At 38.8% G+C, this 25172-nt stretch overlaps 1 protein-coding gene and 1 long non-coding RNA gene across 15 annotated transcripts in view; one reads left to right on the plus strand and one right to left on the minus strand.

Annotated features, from left to right (window-relative positions):
* ABI2 (abl interactor 2) overlaps window positions 1-25172 on the plus strand; it is a 169210-nt gene that overhangs the window by 33989 nt on the left and 110049 nt on the right. The window lies entirely within an intron of this gene.
* Window positions 11138-23949, minus strand: LOC135363913 (uncharacterized). Its single transcript, XR_010410275.1, has 3 exons — window positions 21699-23949; window positions 11696-11880; window positions 11138-11448 (listed from the first exon to the last, which is right to left on the minus strand). It is a non-coding gene; the product is annotated as an uncharacterized LOC135363913 (long non-coding RNA).

Here is a 25172-nt window from a genome sequence, read left to right on the forward strand (position 1 = left end):
GTTTTTCAGATATTTAGGATACAAGTCTCTTATGAGGTACATGATTTGCAAATAATGTCTCCCATTCTGTGCATTTTCCTTTCATTTTCTTGATGGTATTCTTTGACCTGCACATTTTTAATTTTAATGAAGTCTAACATAACTATTTTTTCCTTTTTTTGTGAGCTTTAGTTGTTATATCTAGGAAACCAAAGCCTATTTCAAAGGTCACAAAGATTTATTCCTATATTTCCTAGGAGTTTTATAGTTTTAACTTTGACATTTAGGTCTTTGATCCCTTTTGAGTTAATTTTTACATACGTTGTGAGGTAGGAGGCTATAATATTTATTCCCTTGCATGTGGCTATCTAGTTGTCTCATCATGTGTTGAAAAGACTTTCCTCATCAAATTGTCTTGGCACCTTTGTTGAAAATTAATTACCCATAAATGATGGTTTTATTTCTGGACTCTTAATTCTAAAACGTTGATGCATGTTATCCTCATGCCTGTACTACAGAGTCTTTTGTAGTTTTGAGATTCTGATGTATGTGTCTTTGAAAAGAACTTTGTTCTTTTTCGGGCGCCTGGGTGTCTCAGATGGTTAAGCATCTGCCTTCGGCTCAGGTCATGATCCCAGGGTCCTGGGATCGAGTCCCACATCGGGCTCCCTGCTCCTTGGGAGCCTGCTTCTCCCTCTGCCTCTCTCTCTTTCTCTGTCTCTCATGAATAAATAAATAAAATCTTAAAAAAAAAAAAAAAGAACTTTGTTCTTTTTCAAGATTATTTTGGGGGTGCCTGGGTGGCACAGTTGGTTAAGCATCTGACTCTTGAATTAGGCTCAGGTCATGATCTCAGGGTCAAAAGACTGAGCCCTGTGTGGGGCTCTGCTCTCAGCATGGAGTCTGCTTGGACTTTTTCTCTCTCTCTCTGTTCCTCCACCCTATGCTCATTGTCTCTCACTCTTTCTAAAATGGGTAAATAAATCTTTAAAAAAAAGATAATTTTGGTTACTCTGTATCTTGAATTTGTATATGAATTTTAGGATCACTTGTTAATTTCTGCCAGAAAGGCTGCTGGGATTTTGATAGGGATTGTGTTAAATTTGTAGGTACACTGGAGGAGCCATCTTAAAGATATTAAGCCTTCTGATCCGTGGACATGGGACATCTTTCCATTTAATTAGGTCTTCTTTAATTTGTTTAAATGATTTTTTCTAGTTTTCAGTGTCTTACACTTTAAAAGTTGTTTCCTGGGGCACCTGGGTGGCTCAGTCGTTAAGCATCTGCCTTCAGCTCGGGTCATGATCCTACAGTCCTGGGATCGAGCCCCGCATCGGGCTCCCTGCTCCATGGGAAGCCTGCTTCTCCCTTTCCTACTCCCCATGCTTGTGTTCCTGCTCTCTCTGTGTCTCTCTCTGTCAAATAAATAAATAAAAAATCTTAAAAAAAAAAAAAAGTTGTTTCTAAGTATTTTTTTTATCATATTGTAAATGAAGTTGATTTTTTAATTTCCTTTTTGGATTGTTTATTGCTATTGTATAAAAATATAATTGATTTTTGTATATTGATCTCATATGGGTACCTTTTTTAAAAAAGATTTTATTTATTCATTTGACAGAGAGCGGGAGATCACAAGTAGGCAGAACTGCAGGCAGAGGGAGAAGCAGGCTCCCTGTTGTGCAGTGAGCCCGATGCAGGACTTGATCCCATGACCCTGAGATCATGACCTAGCCAAAGGCAGATGCCCAACCTACTGAGCCACCCAAGAGCCCCTCATATGGTTACTTTAAATTAATTAAATTTAAATGAAAATTTTACACTTCCACTAGCTACTTCTTAAGTGCTCCATAATCACATATGCCTAGTGACTACCACATTGAATAGCACAGATTTGATTATTTCCAGCATTGAAGATCTGTTGGATGTACAATAAAAAAACAAAACAGAAAAACCAAGAGTACCTCTTTGCCTTTTGCCTTGATGTATAACTCAGTATGTCCAGTGCTCATATTGTTATTTTTAATGTTTTGGACATTTCTACTATGAGAAATGGAGACTTTGTTTTCTTACACTTTCTATCTTTTCAACATGACTTCTAGCAATTTTGGATTTATTCATTTTGTCCATTATATTTATGTAAATATTTGCATCTGAAGCCTAGAGTGGACTGTGGTTATACTTTTCATTTGAATGTTTTCTTTTCCTTGGCACTAATAATTATCTTAGTTTTTGGCTGATTCATTACTTATGCATCTATTTCTAATTCATCTCTGAACTCTCCCCTGGACATATAAATCTTAACATATTTAAAGCATATCCTTAATCTGTCAGTTGTCAAGAACTGTAAAGAGTCTGAAATTTAACTCTATACTATCTGGTTAGATGGCCACAGTTTTATGGATGCGGTGGCAGAAGATATGAAACTCTAGGGTCAGAGACTAAGGACTTTATTACTCGAAGGAATAACATAAGCCTTTTCTTGAACTATGCTAGTTCCCCAAACCCCAATTCTCAGTGTGATATGAAGAGGGACAGATGATATCTATGCATGCATTGGGTTGCATTATTGGGAGGAGCCTGAATGTTTTATATTCGTCAGTAAGCATGCTGCCCTTTGCTCCAGAGGAAAACAGCCTATCTTCTAAAACTGTTTTCTATACAAACATCCTTGAAAAGATAGTCCAGAACAAAGTGCTTTTGCTCACATGATGTACAGAAATGCAAAAGACCCATGAAGAATTATCTCTCAATTACCAGTTTCATTTCTTTTTTTTTTTTTTTTTTTTAAGATTTTATTTATTTGACAGAGAGAGACACAGGGAGAGAGGGAACACAAGCAGGCAGAGGCGGAGGGAGAAGCAGGCTCCCCGCGGAGCAGGGAGCCCGACGTGGGGCTCGATCTCAGGACTCTGGGATCATGACCTGAGCCGAAGGCAGACGCCCAAAGATTGAGCCACCCAGGCGCCCCTCCAGTTTCATTTCTACTCTAAGGAGACCCATTTCTTGGAGCCCTTTGCCATTTTCTCCAATCTGGATTGTTTGGGTTATTGTTTTAGTTCTGCACTGCTTTCGTCTCAGAAATTTCCTTTGCCTCTTGGATTTACCTTTTTGCCTTTTAATGTAGATCCTATTTTCTGGATCCTATGATTCCTTCTTTCTTGGTTTTTTGTTTTGAGAAAGGGTACAGGGAAGGTTTTTAAAAATGCTGAAAATCTTACTCAACTTTCCCTAGTGAATGATTTGACTAGATACAGAATTATAGTTTGGAAATAATTTTAACTTCCAAATGACTTAGTTGCTTGGGCATCTGACCCTTGATTTTGGCTGGGGTCATGATCTCAGGGTTATGGGAAGCCCTGTGTCTTATAACTGGCATTATTTATTGAGCAAAGTGGTGTCTGCACTAAATTAGTGGGTATAGAAATTTTGAGTGATTCTACTATATTATTGAGGAGGCCAGTGAAGAATTTTTCCCTTGTGGTTCTTCATGAATCCTGTGGAGATGTAGCTAAAAATAATTTTTTGTTTGTTAGAGCAAATGTTTCTAATGGGTTTTGCTGTGTCAGATCAGTTTAGAAAGAAAACTGTATAGTTAATCAGCATATTAATACATTTCTAGTTTGTAATGCTGGACCTTGAATGACACAGTTCCTGTGATGTTGATTATGGTGGCAGTAGCCCAACTAGTCCAGTTCCATAGTTGTGGCATAGACTTTTGTACTAAAATAAGTGAAAATACAGATAACATTGTGTCCAGAATGTGCTGTTATTGGTCTTGTTTTCATAGAAGCATGAGAGGTGGTTATTGAAAAAATGTTTGTTTTTTTTTTTTAAAGATTTTATTTATTTATTTGATAGAGAGAGAGAGACAGTGAGAGAGGAAACACACCAGGGGGAGTGGGAGAGGGAGAGGGAGGAAGCAGGCTTCCCGCTGAGCAGGAAGCCCGATGCGGGGCTTGATCCCAGGACCCTGGGACCATGACTTGAGCTGAAGGCAGACGCTTAATGACTGAGCCACCCAGGTACCCTGAAAAAATGTTCTTTAATAAAGATTTTATTTATTTATTTGACAGAGAGCAAGAGAGGGAACACAAGCAGTGGGAGTGGGAGAGGAGAAGCAAGCTTCCCACTGAGCAGGGAGCCCGATGTGGGGCTCGATCCCAGGACCCTGGGATCATGACCTGAGCCGAAGGCAGATGCTTAATGAATAGCCAACCAGGCGCCCCGGAAAAAAAAAAATTTATTATTATGTTACGTTAATCACCATACATTACATCATTAGTTTTTGAGGTAATGTTCCATGATTCACTGTTTGCGTATAACACGCAGTGCTCTATGCAGAACATGCCCTCCTTAATACCCATCACCAGGCTAACCCATCCCCCAGCCCCCTCCCCTCTAGAACTCTGTTTGTTTTTCACAGTCCATAGTCTCTCATGGTTCGTCTCCCCCTCTGATTTCCCCCCCTTCATTCTTCCCCTCCTGCTATCTTCTTTTTTTTTTTTCCTTTTAACATATAATGTATTATTTGTTTCAGAGGTACAGGTCTGTGATTCAACAGTCTTACACAATTCACAGCCCTCACCATAGCACAACCTTCCCCAGTGTCTATCACCCAGCCACCCCATCCCTCCCACTCCCCACCACTCCAGCAACCCTCAGTTTGTTTCCTGAGATTAAGAATTCCTCATATCAGTGAGGTCATATCATGCATGTCTTTCTCTGATTGACTTGTTTCGCTCAGCATAATACCCTCCATTTCCATCCACGTCATTGCAAATGGCAAGATTTCATTCCTTCTGATGGCTGCATAATATCCATTGTATATATATGCCATATCTTCTTTATGCATTCATCTGTCGATGGACATCTTGGCTCTTTCCACAGTTTGGCTATTGTGGACATTGCTGCTATAAACATCGGAGTGCACGTACCCCTTTGGATCCCTACATTTGTATCTTTGGGGTAAATACCCAGTAGTGCAATTGCTGGGTCGTATGGTAGCTCTATTTTCAACTTTTTGAGGAACTTCCATACTGTTTTCCAGAGTGGCTGCACCAGCTTGCATTCCCACCAACAGTGTAGGAGGGTTCCCCTTTCTCCGCATCCTTGCCAACATCTGACATTTCCTGACTTGTTAATTTTAACCATTCTGACTGGTGTGAGGTGATATCTCATTGAAGTTTTGATTTGGATTTCCCTGATGCTGAGCGATGCTGAGCACTTTTTCATGTGTCTGTTGGCCATTTGGATGTCTTCTTTGCAGAAATGTCTGTTCATGTCTTCTGCCCATTTCTTGATTGGATCATTTGTTCTTTGGGTGTTGAGTTTAATAAGTTCTTTAAGATTTTGGATACTAGCCCTTTATCTGACATGTCATTTGCAAATATTTTCTCCCATTCTGTCGGTTATATTTTGGTTTGGTTGAATGTTTCCTTTGCTATGCAAAAGCTGTTTATCTTGATGAAGTCCCAATAGTTCATTTTTGCCCTTGCTTCCCTTGCCTTTGGCGATGTTTCTAGGAAGAAGTTGCTGCGGCTGAGGTCGAAGAGGTTGCTGCCTGTGTTCTCCTTTAGGATTTTGATGGACTCCTGTCTCACATTTAGGTCTTTCAACCATTTTGAGTCTATTTTTGTGTATGGTGTAAGGAAATGGTCCAGTTTCATTCTTCTGCATGTGGCTGTCCAGTTTTCCCAACACCATTTGTTGAAGAGACTGTCTTTTTTCCATTGGACATTCTTTCCTGCTTTGTCAAAGATTAGTTGACCCTAGAGTTGAGGGTCCATTTCTGGGCTCTCTATTATGTTCCATTGGTCTGTGTGTCTGTTTTTGTGCCAGTATCATACTGTCTTGATGATTACAGCTTTGTAATAGAGCTTGAAATCCGGAATTGTGATGCCACCAGCTTTGCTTTTCTTTTTCAACATTCCTCTGTCTATTCAGGGTCTTTTCTGGTTCCATGCAAATTTTAGGATTATTTGTTCCATTTTTTTGAAAAAAGTTGATGGTATTTTGATAGGGATTGCATTGAATGTGTAGATTGCTCTAGGTAGCATTGACATCTTCACAATATTTGTTCTTCCAATCCATGAGCATGGAACGTTTTTCCATTTCTTTGTGTCTTCCTCAATTTCTTTCATGAGTATTTTATAGTTTTCTGAGTACAGATTCTTTGCCTCTTTAGTTAGATTTATTCCTAGGTATCTTACGGTTTTGGGTGCGATTGTAAATGGGATCGACTCCTTAATTTCTCTTTCTTCTGTCTTGTTGTTGGTGTACAGGAATGCCACTGATTTCTGTGGATTGATTTTCTATCCTGCCACTTTACTGAATTCCTGTATGAGTTCTAGCAGTTTTGGGGTGGAGTCTTTTGGGTTTTCCACACAGAGTATCATATCATCTGCAGACAGTGAGAGTTTGACTTCTTTGCTGGTTTGGATGCCTTTTGTTTCTTTCTGTTGTCTGATTGCTGTGGCTAGAAGTTCTAATACTATGTTGAATAGCAGTGGTGATAGGGGACATCCCTGCCGTGTTCCTGACCTTAGGGAGAAAGCTCTCAGTTTTTCCCTGTTGCAAATGATATTCGCTGTGGGTTTTTCATAGATGGCTTTTATGATATTGAGGTATGTACCCTCTATCCCTATACTCTGAAGAGTTTTCATCAAGAAAGGATGCTGTTCTTTCTCAAATGCTTTTTCTGCATCTATTGAGAGGATTTTATCCTTTTTTTTTTATTAATGTATTGTATCACATTGATTTGCGGATGTTGAACCAACCTTGCAGCCCAGGGATAAATCCCACTTGGTCGTGGTGGATAATCCTTTTAATGTACTGTTGGATCCTATTGGCTTGTATTTTGGTGAGAATTTTTGCATCCATGTTCATCAAGGATATTGGTCTGTAATTCTCCTTTTTGATGGGGTCTTTGTCTGGTTTGGGGATCAAGGTAATGGTGGCCTCATAAAATGAGTTTGGAAGTTTTCCTTCCATTTCTATTTTTTGGAACAGTTTCAGAAGAATAGGTATTAATTCTTCTTGAAATGTTTGGTAGAATTTCCCTGGGAAGCCATCTGGCCCTGGGCATTTGTTTGTTGGGAGATTTTTGATGACTGCTTCAATTTCCTTAGTGGTTATAGGTCTGTTCAGGTTTTCTATTTCTTCCTGGTTCAGTTTTGGTAGTTGATACATCTCTAGGAATGCATCCATTTCGTCCAGATTATAATGTGCTGGCATATAGTTGCTCATAATATGTTCTTATAGTTGTTTGTATTTCTTTCATGTTGGTTGTGATCTCTCCTGTTTCATTCATGATTTTATTTATTTGGGTCCTTTGTCTTTTCTTTTTTGTAAGTCTTGCCAGGGGTTTATCGATCTTGTTAATTCTTTCAAAGAACCAGCTCCTAGTTTCGTTGATCTGTTCTACTGTTCTTTGGTTTCTATTTGATTGATTTCTGCTCTGATCTTTATTACTTCTCTTCTCGTGCTGGGTTTAGGCTTTATTTGCTGTTCTTTCTCCAGCTCCTTAGATGTAGGGTTAGGTTGTGTATTTGAGACCTTTCTTGTTTCTTGAGAAAGGCTTGTATTGCTATATACTTTCCTCTTAGGACCACCTTTGCTGCATCCCAAGGATTTGGAATAGTTGTGTTTTCATTTTCATTTATTTCCATGAAGTTTTTAAATTCTTCTTTAATTTCCTGGTTGACCCATTCATTCTTTAGTAAGATGCTCTTTAGCCTCCATGTACTTGAGTTCTTTCCAACTTTCTTCTTGTGATTGAGATCTAGTTTCAAAGCATTGTGGTCTGAAAATATGCAGGAAATGATCCCAGTCTTTTGGTACCGGTTGAGAACTGATTTGTGACCTAGGATGTGATCTATTCTGGAGAATGTTCCATGGGCACTAGAGAAGAATGTGTATTCTGTTGTTTTTTTGGGGATGGAATGTTCTGAATATATCTGTGAAGTCCATTTGGTCCAGGGTGTCATTTAAAGTCTTTATTTCCTGGGACGCCTGGGTGGCTCAGTCGGTTAAGCGTCTGCCTTCGGCTCAGGTCATGATCCCAGGGTCCTGGGATCGAGTCCTGCATCGGGCTCCCTGCTCCGTGGGGAGCCTGCTTCTCCCTCTGCCTCTGTCTCTCTCTCTGTCTCTCATGAATAAATAAATAAAATCTTAAAAAAAAAAATAAAGTCTTTATTTCCTTGTTGATCTTTTGCTTAGATGATCTGTCCCTTTCAGTGAGGGGGGTGTTAAAGTCCTCCACTATAATCATATTGCTGTTGATGTGTTTCTTTGCTCTTGTTATTAATGAGCTTATATAAGTGGCTGCTCCCAAGTTAGGAGCATAGATAGTTACAATTGTTAGATCTTCTTGTTGGATAGACCCTTTAAGTATGATATAGTGTCCTTCCTCGTTTCTTATTATAGTCTTTGGTTTAAAATCTAATTTGTCTGATATAAGGATTGACACCTCAGCTTTCTTTTGGTGTCTATTAGCATGGTAAATGGTTTTTCTCCCCCTCACTTTCAATCTGGGGGTGTCTTTGGGCCTAAAATGAGTCTCTTGCAGACAGCATATCGATGGGTCTTGTTTTTTTTATCCAACCTGATACCCTGTGTCTTTTGATTGGGGCATTTAGCCCATTTACATTCAGGGTAACTATTGAAAGATATGAATTTAGTGCCACTGTATTGCCTGTAAGGTGACTGTTACTGTATATTGTCTGTGTTCCTTTCTGGTGTATGTTACTTTTAGGCTCTTTCTTTGCTTAGAGGACCCCTTTCAGTATTTCTTGGAGGGCTGGTTTTGTGTTTGCAAATTCCTTTAGTTTTTGTCTGTCCTGGAAGCTTTTTATCTCTCCTTCTATTTTCAGTGACAGCCTAGCTGGATATAGTATTCTTGGCTGCATATTTTTCTCATTTAGTGCTCTGAATATATCATGCCAGTCCTTTCTGGCCTGCCAGGTCTGTTGCCAATCTAATGTTTCTACCATTGTAGGTTACAGATCTCTTCTCCCGAGCTGCTTTCAGGATTTTCTCTTTGTCTCTGAGACTCGTAAGTTTTACTATTAGATGTCGGGGTGTTGACCTATTTTTATTGATTTTTAGGGGGGTTCTCTGTGCCTCCTGGATTTTGATGCCTGTTTTTTTTCCCCAAATTAGGGAAGTTCTCTGCTATAATTCGTTCCAATATACGTTCTGCCCCTCTCCTCTTTCTTCTTCTTCTGGGATCCCAATTATTCTAATGTTGTTTTGTCTTATGGTATCACTTATCTCTCGAATTCTGCCCTCATGATCCAGTAGTTGTTTATCTCTCTTTTTCTCAGCTTCTTTATTTTCCATCATTTGGTCTTCTATATCACTAATTCTTTCTTCTGCCTCATTTATCCTAGCAGTTAGAGCCTCCATTTGTGATTGCACCTCATTAATAGCCTTTTTGATTTCGACTTGGTTAGATTTTAGTTCTTTTATTTCTCCAGAAAGGGTTTCTCTAATAACTTCCATGCTTTTTTCAAGCCCAGCTAGTATCTTTAAAGTCATCATCTGAACTCTAGTTCTGACATCGTACTAATGTCTATATTGATTAGGTCCCTGGCAGTCAGTACTGCCTCTTGTTCTTTTTGTTGAGGTGATTTTTTCCGTCTTGTCATTTTGTCCAGAGGAGAATAGATGAATGAGAGAACAAAATGCTAACAGGGTAACAACGTCCCCAGATAATACACTCTAAACAAATCAGAAAAGACCTGAAACCGGAGGAAAAGAAAGGGAAAGAAAGAAAACAGAAAAAGAAAAAGAAAAAAAAAAAAAGAAAAAGTTAAAAACAAACAAAAACAGAACAAAACAAAAAAACAGAATATGATCAGATATGATCAGGCTGGTGCATAGATGAGTGCCACACACTAGATTTTGGGTGTATTTTGGTCTGTTAGAAGAAAGTGCCTCCCAAAATTTTAAAGGAAGAAAACTTATATATGTATAAAAATAAGGGTTAATACGATGAAGGGATGGAATATGACTAAAGATGAAAATTATAAAAGATTTTATAAAAGGAATTGATAAGGTAAGTTGGTTGAAAAACGAAAGAAGAGGATTTAAAAAAAAGAGAGAGAATGTGATCAGGCAGGAGATTAGAACAAAGCCATTCACTAGAGATTTAGGGTATATTTTGGTCTGTTAGAAGAAACTGTATCCCAAAATTTTAAAGAGAGAACAACTTATATATATGTATATACCAAAAATAAGGTTAACTACTATGAAGGGATAGAATATGACTCTAAAAATGAAAAATAAGATTTTTTTAAAAAGGGACTGATAAGATGTTGGTGAAAAAGGGAAAAAGAAAATTTCAAAAACAAAAAAGTAAAAAAAAAAAATTAACTTTGAAAGACTAAAGAATTATGGGAAAATAGCCATGAATTCTATGTGCAGTACTCCCCTAGGGCTGGAGTTCTGTGGTTCTCATTGATCCGTAAAATTGGTTTTGGCTGGCTCTTCTTGCTGATCCTTTGGGGGAGGGGCCTGTTGCCATGGTTCCCAAATGTCTTTGCCAGAGGTGGAATTGCCCCGCCCTTGCCGGGTCTGGGCTAAGTAATCTGCTCGGGTTTGCTCTCGGGAGCTTTTGTTCCCTGCAAGCTTTCTGTGCAGCTTTGGAGGACAAGAGTGAAATGGCGGCCTCCCAGTCTCCGCCCCGGAGGAGCCAAGAACTCGGGGCCCCACTCCTCAGTGCACCCCCAGAGAAAAGCAGTCAGTCACTCCTGTCTCCCTGGTCTCAGGCCACACTCCGTGCTCACCTGGCCTGTGACCGAGCGTTTCTCTCTGGCACCCGACCGGGTGTGGAGTCTCCAAACCCAGCAGATCCCTGCGGTGCGCTCCTGCGCCGCTCCTCCCGTGGGAGGAAGGGGAGTCTCCCCATATCTGCCGCTTGTTGTGTCCCTGCTGGAAGAGCAGGGGCCCGACTGTGCCGCTGATCACGGTATATGACAACCCCGAGCTGAGAGCCCACTCCTCGGCTCCGTCTCTGCAGCCGGCTTCCCCGCTCCGATACCTGGGAGCTCTGCCGCACTCAGGCTCCCCCGGTCTTCCTGCGACCCCGAGGGTCCTGAGACCACACTGTCCCGTTAGGGTTCCACCACCACCCCACCCACCCCCAGCCACTGGAGTGACGTCCCTCAGCGGAGCAGACTTCTAAAAGTTCTGATTTTTTGCTCCGCGGCTCTATCACTTGCCAGTAGCGGCTGACGGAGACCCCCTCCCCCGCTGTCTATCCTCCTGAATATTGCCTCAGATTCACTTCTCCGCACGTCCTACCTTCCAGAAAGTAGTTGCTTTTCTGTTCAGAGTTGTTGCTATTCTTTTCTTCGATCTCCTGTTGAGTTTGTAGGTATTCAGAATGGTTTGATCCTTATCCGGTGAATTCCTGGGACCAGATGAAATCCATGTCTCCTACTCCTCTGCCATCTTGCTCCTCTGCTCCTGGAAAAAAATATTTTTAATTGTAAGAGGAGTACATAACATAAGAGGGAAAAATACAAAGAATCAAAATTATCTGCAGCTTCACCACCAATGAAACTGTGAATATTTATTTCCTTTTAATAAGTACTGATATTACATAATTAGTATTTTCCTTCTAATATCTATCAATACATAATTTTATATACATATGCATTTGTATCATTTTATACATACTATTTTACATATTTGAAATACAGTAAATTCCTACCATAATGACTTGAAGTTTAAAAGTTTAAAATGTTGGGGTCCCTGGGTCGCTCATTTGGTTAAGTGGCTGCTTTCAGCTTGGGTCATGATTCCAGGGTCCTGGGATCAAGCCCTGCTTCGGGCTCCCTGCTCAACGGGGAGCCTGCTTCTCCTTCTCCATCTCCCCCCTGCTTGTGCACTCTCTCTCTGTCAAATAAATAAATACAATCTTAAAGTTTAAAAAGTTAAACAATAACATGAAGTTTAAAAATATAAATTTCATAGAGTTATAAGGCCATGTTTAAACGTTCTGGAAATAGTTGCATTATATTCAAATTTATGTTATTGGGGGTGTATTATTTAGGGTTTTAATATATTTAAAATAGTTTTGCATTCTTTATATCAGATTTTTCATAAGCAGTTTTTAATACAAATTTTTTAATGATATGGTTGTGCTAACTTTGTTTAACCCTTTCTCTGTTTTTGGATGTTTAGATGGTTTCTAATTATTTGTGTAACAGGATATTAAATGAGGCTTTTCCTGTTTTCTTAGAGTTACAGTTCAGGCTCCAGAGGTGAGGACAATATCCAGCAGTTACCTCCATATTTTAATAAAGGGTGTCAAATTACTCCTATAGGACTTGTTGAAAGATGAAACTACTTTTTATTTTATTTTTATTTTTTAAAGATTTTATTTATTTATTTGAGAGAGAGAGAATGAGAGAGAACACATGAGAGGGGATAGGGTCAGAGGGCAAAGCAGACTCCCTGCCGAGCAGGGAGCCCGATGTGTGACTCGATCCAGGGACTCCAGGATCATGACCTGAGCCGAAGGCAGTCGCTTAACCAACTGAGCCACCCAGGCGTCCAGATGAAACTACTTTTTAAACACCTTGTTCTCTGTGTATCTTTGAGTGTACACATATATGGATATATAAACTATTCACTTACATATATGTATGTAAACAAATGAAGATTTTTTTTTCAGGATTCTCGTGTTTTTCTTTTTTTTTTTTTTAAAGATTTTATTTGAGAGAGAGAGAGAGAGAGAATGAGAAACAGCACAAGAGGGCAGAGGGTCAGAGGGAGAAGCAGGCTCCCCGCCAAGCCAGGAGCCTGATGTGGGACTCGATCCCAGGACTCCGGGATCATGACCCAAGCCGAAGGCAGTCACTTAACCAACTGAGCCACCCAGGTGCCCCAAATGAAGATGTTTTTTAAAAGATTTTATTTTTTCGAGACAGAGTGCAAATACGAGTAGGGGGAGGAGCAGAGAGAGAGGGAGGGAGGGAAAGAGAATCTCAAGCAGACTCCACACTGAGTGCAGAGCCCAGTGTGGGGCTCTCTCGTGACCGTGAAATTATGACCTGAACTGAAATCAAGAGTCGGTTGCTCAACCGACTAAGTCACCCAGGTACCCCAAATGAAGATTTTTTTTTAAGGGGGTATAGAAATGCTGTGCTTCTCCCTCATCTTCATATAAGTTAAGAGAGTTTCATGAAAATCAGTCATAGCAATTGGGGTTGCCTGTTAAAAGGACTGAGATTTTACTGACAGATTGAAGCTTGCTAATTTGTAGAAGTGCTTGAGCTGTGAAGTACAGGGCGAGAATTCTGGGTAGATCCTGACCCTAGTTGAATTGGGCATGGCATGGGAGTGGGCATGAAGTTGTTGCCTGACTCCCTGAGAAAAGTCTGAAGGTTAGATCCAGCCTGGAGTAGAACAAGTAAGGAGGCTGTAATGGGAGGACCTAGTACTTCTAGAGTTTTGGGGGGCAAAAATGGTGATTTTTCTCCCCATGGGCAAAATAAGTAAGAGCAGAAGGTAACTAGAATAGAGCTGTAAGAATCTTGCCCAAGAAAACTGACTGCTGTGGGGGAGTTAGCACTAACAGAAAGAGGCTATGTGATTTGTGCCTTCTAAGCTAAATCCAAGTATGGGATGTTAGCCAGGGATTGAATTGCCCATGTATAGGATCTCGGAGGAACCCATAATGTGCTTCACAGGAAAGAAGGGCAGAATTTGGTGTTAGCATAGAGCATTGACATCAGATTCCTACAAAATAGTTATGTAAATCCTTGCACTTTTCCTTTCATTACTCTTCTTGCTTTCTTCTACTTTGCTGCTTCTGATTCTGGAGAAATGAACTGTAAGCAGCATTGTGAAGTGGGGAGGAAGAGTGAAAGAGTGGAAGAGCACGGTAGAGGAATAATGAAAGAACATACATTGCTCTCTAATTCTGGTTTGTGCAATTTTCAGTCTAGGCCTGAGCTGAGGAATTAGAATGAAAATTGAAGTTCTGATTTAGGTCAAAATGGTCTTTTTAATGTTTGAAAATGAAACCATTTTAATACCTGAAAATTACTAGAAAAGCTACAAAATTTGATGATGACATAATCTAGGAGCAGGAAAAGGAGACCCCAACATAGCATGGGTAGGAGGAAGGATTTAGTTAATTTATGATTCTACCCTGTGGAGTTCATTTTATTATACTCACTATTATAGATAACTGTGCCGAGAACATCTGTGAACAGAGTTTTTGTCCACATTTCTCTTTGACTCTTTATCATAGTTTCCCAAAAGTGGGTCAAAGAGTATGAACATTTTATTTATTTATTTATTTTAAAGATTTTATTTATTTGACAGAGAGAGAGACAGTGAGAGAGGGAACACAAGCAAGGGGAGTGGGAGAAGGGGAGAAGCAGGCTTCCTGCTGAGCAGGGAGCCCTGTGCGGGGCTTGATCTCAGGACCTTGGGATCATGACCTGAGCCGAAGGCAGATGCTTAATGACTGAGCCACCCAGGTGCCCCAAGTATGAACATTTTAAAGACATTTGGTACATCTTGCCAAATTGCTTTCCAGAAAGATTATACCTCACATACATTTTAACCAGTTGTGTGGATGGTTATCTGTCTTACTTCATCTTCAGCAGCCTTGATTGTTGTTTTTGAAATTTGCTAGTTTATTTATTATTATTATTATTTTAAAGATTTTATTTATTTGAGAGAGAGAGCACAAGCAGGAGGAGGGGCAGAGGGAGAGGGAGAAGCAGACTCCCTACTGAGCAGGGAGCATGTGGTGCTCAATCCCAGGACTCTGGGATCATGACCTGAGTCGAAGGCAGATGCTTAACCGACTGAGCCACCCAGGGTGCCCCTTTTTGCTAGTTTAAAGCTGCAAAAAATGTATAATTTTTTACATTTTGTAAATTTTAATTTACAAAGTAAACTACTTTTAATTTACTTTGCTTCAGTTACTGATATAGTATTAGCAAACATTATCAAGTGTTTGGTGGTTGCTAAGTATTTTTGTGTTTTACCTTATTTAATTTTAAGTCTTCGGAGATAAATACTAATCTCATCTTCATTAGAGAAGTGAGAAAATTGAGACTTAGAGTAGACTTCTCGAACTTTAATGTGCATATGAATCACCTAAGCATCTTGTTAAATCAGATTCTAAATCAGTACTTGTAGGATTTGGTGCAGGGTTCTGCATTTCAAACATGTGGGTTCCATTTGATGGTGTTTATGCTAGTCAGTAGACTACACTTTGAGAGACATATGCTTGGAAAAGTTTAAAACCTTGCTTATGGTAACATAGCTAGTAAATGGAGGAGCCCAAATATGTTTGATTCTGGGCTTTAAGCAGGAAACTGTGCTGTGCTAGTGAGGGTAAACGTTTTTTTCTTGTTAATGACTTATTTTAATTTTTTTTCATGAATTTTCTGATCTATTCCTTGCTCTAACTTTGTGTTTTTCTTTTTTTTTTTTTTAAGGATTTTATTTATTTATTGGGCAGAGAGAGACACAGCAAGAGAGAGAACACAAGCAGGGGGATTGGGGGAGGGAGAAGCAGGCTTCCTGCGAACAGGGAGCCCGATGCGGGGCTCGATCCTAGGACCATGGGATCATGACCTGAGCCGAAGGCAGACACTTAACGACTGAGTCACCCAGTCCCCTCTTACCTTTGTGTTTTTCTAAACGGTTTTATGTCTTTAACTCTATTGGTTGTAGGTTTTTTTTTTAAAGTAGACTTTGTTTTTAGACCAGTTTTAGGTTTACTGAAAAATGAAGTGTAGAGTGTTCTCATATACCTCTAACCCCACCTCCCCACAGTTGCCCCTATATTAACATCTTGCATTAGTGTGATACATTTGTTACAACTGATGAACCAGTGTCCGTAATTGTTGTTAACTGAAGTCCATTAGGGTTCATGCTTGGTCTTACACGTTCTGTGGGTTTTGACAAATCACAGTATCATAAGGAATAGTTTCACTGCCCTAAAATTCCCCTGTGCTCCACCTATTCAACCCTCCTTCCTTCCCCACAAACCCCTAGCAATCACTGATCTTTTTACTGTCTCCATGGTTTTACTTTACATTTTCTAGAGTGTCATATAGCTAGAATCATATAGTACATAGCCTTTTCAGTTTGGTTTCTTTTACTGAGCAATGTACATTTAAGGTTCCTCCATGTGTTTTTATGGTTTAATAGCTCATTTCTTTGTATTGCTGAATAGTATTCCATTGTATGATGTACCACAGTTTGTTTATGCATTCACCTATTGAAGGACATTTGTGTTGCTTCCAATTAATTATAATTACCAAAACATTCTTGTGCAGGTTTTTGTATAAACCTGTTTTCAGCTCATTTGGGTAAATACCAAGGAGCATGGTTACTGCATCACATAGTAAAAGTATGTTTAGTTTTGTAAGAAACTGCCAAACTGTCTTCCATTCACCATCAGTAAAAGAAAGTTCTTGTTCCACATCCTCTTCAGCATTTGGTGGCATTAGTGTTTGGTATTTTAGCCATTCTGATAGGTGTGTAGTGGTATCTCATTGTAATTTGCAGTTCCCTTGTGACATATGTTTAACCTTTTCATATGCTTATTTGCCATCTGTTTAGCTTCACTGGTGAAGTATCTGTTCAGATCTATTGTTTTGTTTTTTTTTTTAAAGATTTTATTTATTTATTTATTTGAGAGAGAGAGAGAGAGAGAAACAGCATGAGAGGGGAGAGGGTCAGAGGGAGAAGCAGGCTCCCCGCTGAGCCGGGAGCCCGACGCGGGACTCGATCCCAGGACTCCGGGACCATGACCTGAGCCGAAGACAGTCGCCTAACCAACTGAGCCACCCAGGCGCCCCACATCTATTGTTTTTTTAAAAATCTTATTTATTTTGGGGGGGCACGAGAGGAGGGAGGGGCTGAGGGAGAGACAGAACATCTCAAGCAGACTCAGCACTGAGCGCAGAGCCTGACGTGGGGCTTAGTCCCATGACCCTGAGATCATGACCTGAGTCGAAACCAGGAGTCGGACACTCAACCAACTGAGCCACCCAGGCACCCATGATCTCTCTTTTTTTTTTTTAAGTTTGATTGCTTACTTATCCTTGAGGGTTTTGTTTGTTTGTTTGTTTGTTTTGTAGGCTCTACACCTAGCTGGGGCTTGAACTCATGACCCTGAGATCCAGAGTCACATGTTCTACCAACTGAGCCAGCCAGGTGCCCCTAGCCATTCTTGAATTTTAAGAGTTCCCTGTATATTTCAAATGCCGGTCTTTTATCAAATGTGTTTTGTAAATTTTTTTTTCCCCTCAGTTTGTGGCTTATTTTTTCAATGTAACTGTCTTTTTCAGAGTTGAAGTTTTAAGTTTTCTGTCTCAAATTTGTTTTTGAATTTATATCTTTCACTCAGCTGGGCATAGATTTTTGTTTATTGCCACTTTGAAACTTCATTTTAGAATTTAAAACATTTTGTGATATAACACTTTTCGAGATCATGGTTGTCTTTTTGACCATTGCTTTCTTTATATCTAGCAGACTTTCTCCATCTAAAGATCAGATTACATAAAAGGGGCTGTCATTTTTTGAGCTCTTCCATTGTGTCAAGTTCTGTGCTAAATTTTTGGCATGCCTGATCTCATTTAATTTTCTTGCGAGAATTCTGTTACATCCTCATCTGTCTCTTATATCCAAAACCTGTCTTCCTGATTACCCTGCCTCATACATACTTCAGAGATTAAAATCACTGTACTAAATCTCCTTCATCTTTCCACCTTAAAATCTGTAAACCTTATACCTGCAGCAACTTTCTCCTTTTTCTCTTTTCTGTTAAAAGTACTGTCCTCTTTCTGTCAAAGACCACTTGCTCTATTTGAGCTCTTTCTCAAATATTTTACTTTAACTCTCTTGCCTCTTCAACTGCTCCTGTCCCACTGGAACATCTATATCAGCATGGAAGCATGCTCTGTCATCTCCCATCTTAAACTATTTTTTCAACCCTATATTCTCATCTAGCTGTGGTCCCATTTCTTTAATTCCCTATATGAACATTTTTCGAAGATTTATCTACCTGTGTTTCCTTTTATTCTTTTTTTTTAAAGACTTATTTATTTGTCAGAGAGCACAAGCGGGGGGCGGGGGGCAGCAGGCAGAGGGACAGGGAGAAGCAGGCTCCCCTCTGAGCAAGGAGCCCGATGTAGGGACTCAATCACAGGACCCTGGGATCATGACCTGAGCTGAAGGCAGCTGCCTAACAGACTGAGCCACCTGCTTCCTTTATTCTTAACATTCATTCTAATCTGGTTTCTACAGTACTATTAAACAAAAATACTTTTTTTTTTCAAATTAATCAAATGATTCCATATTGCCACAGCCATTCACTGGGTGCTTTTCTGACCTCATCTTTCCTGATTTCTCAGTACCATTGACCATGTCTTCCTTCTTGAAATAGTTTCTTCTCTTGGTTTCTATAATATTGCAGTCTCCAGTATTCTACCTCATTCATCATTTACAGATTCTCTACTTTCTCATTATCCAGTCTCTGAAGGTTGGGTTCTGAAGGATAGTTCCTAGTCATCATCTCTTCTCTTTATACTCTACACCTCATTCAGTTTTTCATTTTGTTTATTTTTTTTTTTTGGCACCTACTTTGTATTGCACACTGTTTCTAGGCAGTTTTGGGTTTACAGGAGTGTTCTGCATTTCCATGCTTTTAAATACTGCATATTTTCCATTTTCTTCCAGACTTCTTGATGTCTGTCCCAAATAGGTTCCCACTTCCTTTTGACTTTCTTAGAGACAACTCAGATTCAACATGGTTCTAGTAATGCATAAGTGGGAACAGACTTAAGGATTTAGCCTTATATCCTTAGAAAAGAGACTAGTGATAAACAGTAATCGTGGAGGTGAGATCTTACATGTAATTGTGAAATTCTTAGCTTTTGAGATAGCAGAGGCTTCTTTGTCAATTTTGATTTGAGTTCTTTCTTACAGATGACATGTGTACCTGTGTAGTAAGCCATTTGTGTCTACTTCAGTATTTTCTTGGTGTATTGTGGCTAAGTGCTAACACCATAATGGTGAAGCTTCACTAGGAAGTAAAAGTAGTTTTTGCTGACTTTGTTATCAGAAATAGAAGAAATCAGTCACAGTTTGTTGATATGGTTAGTGTGTTCATGCTGTTTCATTGTTCATTGTTACTAAACACCCTTTCCTTGTAGCTAATGAAAGACTTTAGTAATGGCTGTATTTTGGGGATATAGGTATATTTTAATTCTAACTGAAAAAAATTAGAAGAAGTAATGGCTATATTTTATAGAAGAAAAATTCTAAAATATAGTCTCAAAAAAATGAATATTTCGGTTTTAGACTAGGACTATACTAGATTATACTTTGGGGTGCATTGATCCAGAGGTCTGAAGATGACTCTGAAAGTTCCAATTTTAAAGTTTTAAAAAATTGATAAAACCAAATGATACACCATGAATTCACAAAGTTCATTCTCAGTTGATCCCATTATCATAACGTAAAGGATATGTGTTTAAAAATACACATATATTGTGCCCCTAAGAGATTATCATTCTATCCCTTTTTTTTATTTAGCGGTTTTTATTGTGGTAAATATACATATTGTATGATTAACCATTTTAACCATTTTTTAAGTGTGCAAGTCAGTGTCATTAAGTACATTCACAGTATTGTACAACCATTACCACTGTCCATCTCCAGAACTTTTTCATTATCCCAAATAGAAACTCCGTACTCATTAGACAGTAGTTCCCCACTCTCCTCTCTCCTTAGCCCCTGGCACCTCTGCTCTAATTTTATCTGGATGAATATGCCTATTCTAGGTACTTTATATAAGTGGAATCATAACATTGGTCTTTCATGTCTTGCTTATTTCATTTAAAGTTATGTTTTCAAGGTTCATCCATGTTGTAGCATGTACCAGAATTTCTTTCTTTTTTTTTTTTTTTTTTTAGAGATTTTATTTATTTATTCATGAGAGACAGAGAGAGTGAGAGAGAGAAGCAGGCTCCCAAAGAGCAGGGAACCCGATGCGGGACTTGATCCCAGGACCCTGGGATCATGACCTGAGCCGAAGGCAGATGCTTAACCATCTGAGCCACCCAGGCGCCCAGCATGTACCAGAATTTCATTTCTTTTTAGGTTTAATTATATCCCATTGTTTGTATCCACCAGATTTTATTTATCCATTCATCTGTGGAGGGTCATTTAGGTTGTTTCTATCTTGTAAGTAATCTGCTATGGACATTGGTGTACAAGTATCTTTTTCAATACTTGCTTTAAATCTTTTGTATATATACCTAGAAGTGGGATTGTTGGATCATATAGTAATTCTATGTTTAACTCTTTGAGAAACTGCCAAACTGTTTTCCACAGTTTCTGCACCATTTTACATTTCTACCAGCAGTACACAGGGGTTCCAATTTCTTTGCTTCCCTGCCAACATTTGTTATTTTCTGTTTTGTTTTTTTTTTTTAAAGATTTTATTTATTTATTTGACAGAGACACAGCGAGAGAGGGAACACAGGCAGGGGGAGTGGGAGAGGGAGAAGCAGGCTTCCCGCCGAGCAGGGAGCCCGATGCCGGGCTCGATCCCAGGACCCTGGGATCATGACCTGAGCCGAAGGCAGACGCTTAACGACTGAGCCACCCAGGCGCCCCGTGTTTTTTTTTTTTTTTTTTTTTTTAAAGATTTTATTTATTTATTTGACAGAGAGAGAGATAGCGAGAGCAGGAACACAAGCAGGGGGAGTGGGAGAGGGAGAAGCAGGCTTCCTGCCGAGCAGGGAGCCTGATGAGGGGCTCGATCCCAGGACCCCGGGATCATGACCTGAGCCGAAGGCAGATGCTTAATGACTGAGCCACCCAGGTGCCCCTCTGTTATTATTATTATTTTTTAAGTAATAGCCATTCTAAATGTGTATGGAGTAGTATCAGGTGGGTTTGATATGCATTTTTCTAATGATGTGATGTTGAGCATGTTTTCATGCACTTTTTGGCCATTTGTATGTCTTTGGAGAAATCTCTATCAAATGTTTTTACTCGTTTTTTAATTGGGTTTTTTGTTGTTGAATTGTAGGAGTTCTTTATATATTCTGGCTATTGATCCCTTATCAAAATATGATTTGCCAATATTTTCTCCCATTCTGTGGGTTGTGTTTTCAGTATCTTGATAGGGTCCTTTGCACAAAAGTTTTTAATTTTGATGAAGTCCATTTTATCTGCTTTTTCTTTTGTTGCCTGTGCTTTTAATGTCATCTGTCACCTTTTAAAATCTGTTTGCTTAGTGTACATGTGACATTTTAAATTGTGAATTTCAAAAGAAAAAAGTTACTCTTCCATTACCCTAACATTTCAACTGATGTAAATTTTCCCTTTTCCCCATTCTTGCATGTTTTTACATAATTAAATGCATACTGTATGTTTTCTTTGTAGTCATTTATAGAGTTTTTCCATGATTAAAGAAAGTATAATGAAGTAGTAGTAACAAAGCAATAACAAGTATAAATATTACATAATATAATGTAACAACATATTAACATTTTTAGAGACTGCATAATAGTCAGGTTTGCTTAATTTATTTTTGCATATGTAGGTTGTTCCCCTTTTTTGTTGTTTCTAACTAGAGGCTTATTTTTTAGTGCTACCCTAAGAATTTAGGAAAATATAACATCATTAGAATGTAGCACATTTTACCATAAGTATATACTCACAAGTTCAGTATTACTTTAGCTTTCTTAAGAGTATTTGGCATCCTTTTTATGAGTTCTCTTTCTTCATCTGCCAAAACAAGATAATCACAAAGCAAATTTAAAACAGTTGTGGGTATGTTTTTTAAAACTTTTTTTTCTTGTTAATTACTTGGTAAAAATGATGTTTTCTTTTTGTCATTCTTCCTTCCCCCCATCATTTGTATAGCTGAATATTTTCCCATGTTCATATCTGTCTTGTGTTCTTTTTTTGGTAAATTGTCTGTGTTTATCTAATTATGTTTTACTGTTTTTCACTATTACATGTATGACTCATTCTAATTTGAATGCCATACAGTTTTTTTTTTTTAGACTTCCTTCTCCATCCAGAAATCTGAAAGCAAAGCATGAATATATTCTTTCATAGGCATCATAGAACTTAATAGTTGAATAATTCTGAAGGCATAATGAATGTATATTTCTAATGTTTTGCACCATCCTTTGGCAAAAACTTTCCATTTGCATGTAATGATTGTCATATATTTTAGAAGTTATTATGGGAATTTCAGTGAAATTTAGTGATGGGGTCTTTCTTTCAAATTGGATTTAGTTAGGAGATTTGTTGGAATGCAGAATTGAAAGCTCAGTAAATAGGTATTCTAAGAATATTCCCCTTAGCCCCATTATTGAGTCAGATGCTGTGACTCTGCCATGACCTAACTAGATTAATTTCATGTGTGATATATTTTTTAAAGATTTTATTTATTTATTTTTAGAGAGAGAGCATGAGAAGGGGGAAGGGACAGAGGGAGAGGGAGAGTAGTAGACTCTGCCCTTGTGAGAGCCTGACGCAGGGCTGGATCCCACGACCTGGAGATCATGACCTGAGCTGAAATCAAGAGTTGGATGTTTGAGCCACCCAGGTGTCCACACATGTGTGATATTTTAATTTCTTACATGATGAGAAGGAAGTTCTAGCACATTTGATAAGAAGGAAGTTCTAGCACATTTCAGCCTTAATGCAGGGTTGGTAGTAAAGTAATGATAGGTTAATAATACTGAACTACATGTTTTCTGACCTAAGGAATCTTTTTCATGCCTCTTTGTCCTTGTTTAGGCTGTTTCCTTTGCTTGGAATAACTTCTCTCACCCCTGCTTGGCAGTACTAACTCTGTTCTTGAGGCTCTACTTGGATGGTCATCTAAGCTAGTGGTCCTACTTGGATATTCATATGCTTGAACATTTTGCATTGATATTTCCTGTTTGCCTTTCTCTGTATTGGGCTGAAAACTTTTTTTTTTTTAAGATTTTATTTATTTGGGGGAGAGAGAGAGAAAGCCAGGGGGGGGGGGGGCAGAGCAGAGGGAGAGGAACAAGATTCCATGCTGAGTGTGGAGCCTGTCATGGGGCTCGATCCCCTGACCCTGAGATCATGATCTGAGCCGAAACCAAGAGTCAGATGCGTGACTGACTGAGTCACCCAGGTGCCCCAGGAATGAAAAATTCTTGAGTGCAGAGAACATGGATTCATTTTGATATCCTATTGCATAGTAGGATATGTATCATGTAATATGTGTTCAGTGAATAAGAGTTTATTGAAACAAACTGATGGAATTAAATCATGGAGGGTCTAGAAGGAATTGTTTAATACTGTAGATGGGCCAACATTTACTGAGAACTAAGTACCTATTCTTTACCTAATCTGGTTATAGTTACAGTCAGAACAAAAATAATTATATATCTTCCAGGTAGTGTAATATACTGGACTGGACTAGGCAAGAGATTTAGTGCTTGGGAAGAGAAAGAAACGGACAATAGACCTCAAGGGTGTTATCTGTAGAGGAGAATTCTCTCCTGCATGTTCCCACTCATGCTCCCTAAATATTGTCATTCTCTTCCTGCCCCTTCCCCATTATCTATACACTTAAATATCTGCCAAATCTGTGATTCTGTTTAGTAGAAGTAGAAAGGAAAGGTAAATAATGGTAGGAACCTAGTGGTAATGATATTACAGTTTTGAGCTGCTTCTAGAGGGTATAAAGTTCTTATTCTTTTTATTTCCAAGTACCAATCACAGAACACCAAATTGAGAAATAAGTTTAAATTTTCTTCTTAGGGATATATAATAACCATGAATAGCCTGGATGGTGCCAAACCTTCTGGAAATCCAGGAAATCTCCCTTATATCACTTCCCTTATTCCACCTCCACTTCAGTTGGGTGATAGAAGTAACCATGATTCTCTGGAACCTTAAGATAGATACAGTTCAATAAATAATATGTGACTTCTGTTTGTAATGTGATATGAAAATATGTAAGGCATAGTGCTTACCCTCAAGGGCTTACCACTAGGGGTGTGGGAGTTTGGATCAAGGAAATATGCATGCTATTATAAGATATGTGCTGAAAATCTGATAAAATGCTGTGGGGATTCTCAATTAAAAATGATGAGTATCACAATCAGGGATAGCTTCCTTGAAGAGGCAGGGGTTGGTGAAGTTGATGGGTTACTGGTGAAGTAAATAAGCAAAGACACAAAGGTAAGAAATCATGATCTGTGTTTTGAGAACCATAAATCTCATTAAACTGTAATCTAAGTTCCTAGTAGGGTTGAATGGGAGATGAATTCTAGGCCATATTAGGGAGGCTCTAAGTGATAGTAGAGGAGTTTATATAGAAGTAGGTAGGAGAACACTGTGGGGGCTTCAGAACTGATTTAGGATGATGAATCTTCAGGACAATCTTCAGATTGTAAGATACTACAACTGACCTGGGAACTAGTATAAGTAGTACTAGCAAGATATGAGGAGGGCCTGGAGTAGAATTTAGGCAGTGGAATTGAAAGAATGTAAGGCACAGTTAGAATATAAGTATCTTTGCAACTGATAAGGTGTAGGATACAGAGAGTTGGAAAGTATCTTAGATGATGGAGTAATGATGTTATGAACAGAATCAGGAGGAAGTGGTTTTGGGGAAGGTGATGAGTTAGCATTTTACAATATAAAAGATGAGATGCCATGTAAACAAAAATAAGCGTTTGGGAGAGATGTAAAGTAAGCTGTAAATAGATTTTAAAATTGTATGCTTGGAATTGACAGCTGAGGAAGGAATGAAGTTTCTTTTTAAGGAGTGAAGGTACAGCAAGAAGAGAAGTAGTTTGAAGACAGAATTTTTGGGAACATCTCCATATAGAAAGTAATCGGTATCATGAGGGGAAGTAAAGAGATAGCAAGATTGGAAGGATTAATCACTGCACAATATGGACCTGCGAGGGAGGTTACTATTCTGTGTAAGATCTGTCTTCATGGGACTATTTGTATTTACCAGAGCATACGTTACGTTTTTTTATAAACCTATGATAATTTTTCTCTTATCTAAGTGATTTTTTTCTTTTATTGTAACTTAATCTCATTTAAATAGGAATATTAAATAGCTGGGTTGAAGTGTCCTATTGCCTTTAGTGCATGACCTATAACCATAATATAGTCAATAGTTAAAT

Source organism: Mirounga angustirostris, unplaced genomic scaffold (assembly GCF_029215605.1).
Source record: "Mirounga angustirostris isolate CCGP_5_RB_7025 unplaced genomic scaffold, mMirAng1.0.hap1 SCAF_3, whole genome shotgun sequence".
NCBI classification, from domain to species: Eukaryota; Metazoa; Chordata; class Mammalia; order Carnivora; family Phocidae; genus Mirounga; species Mirounga angustirostris.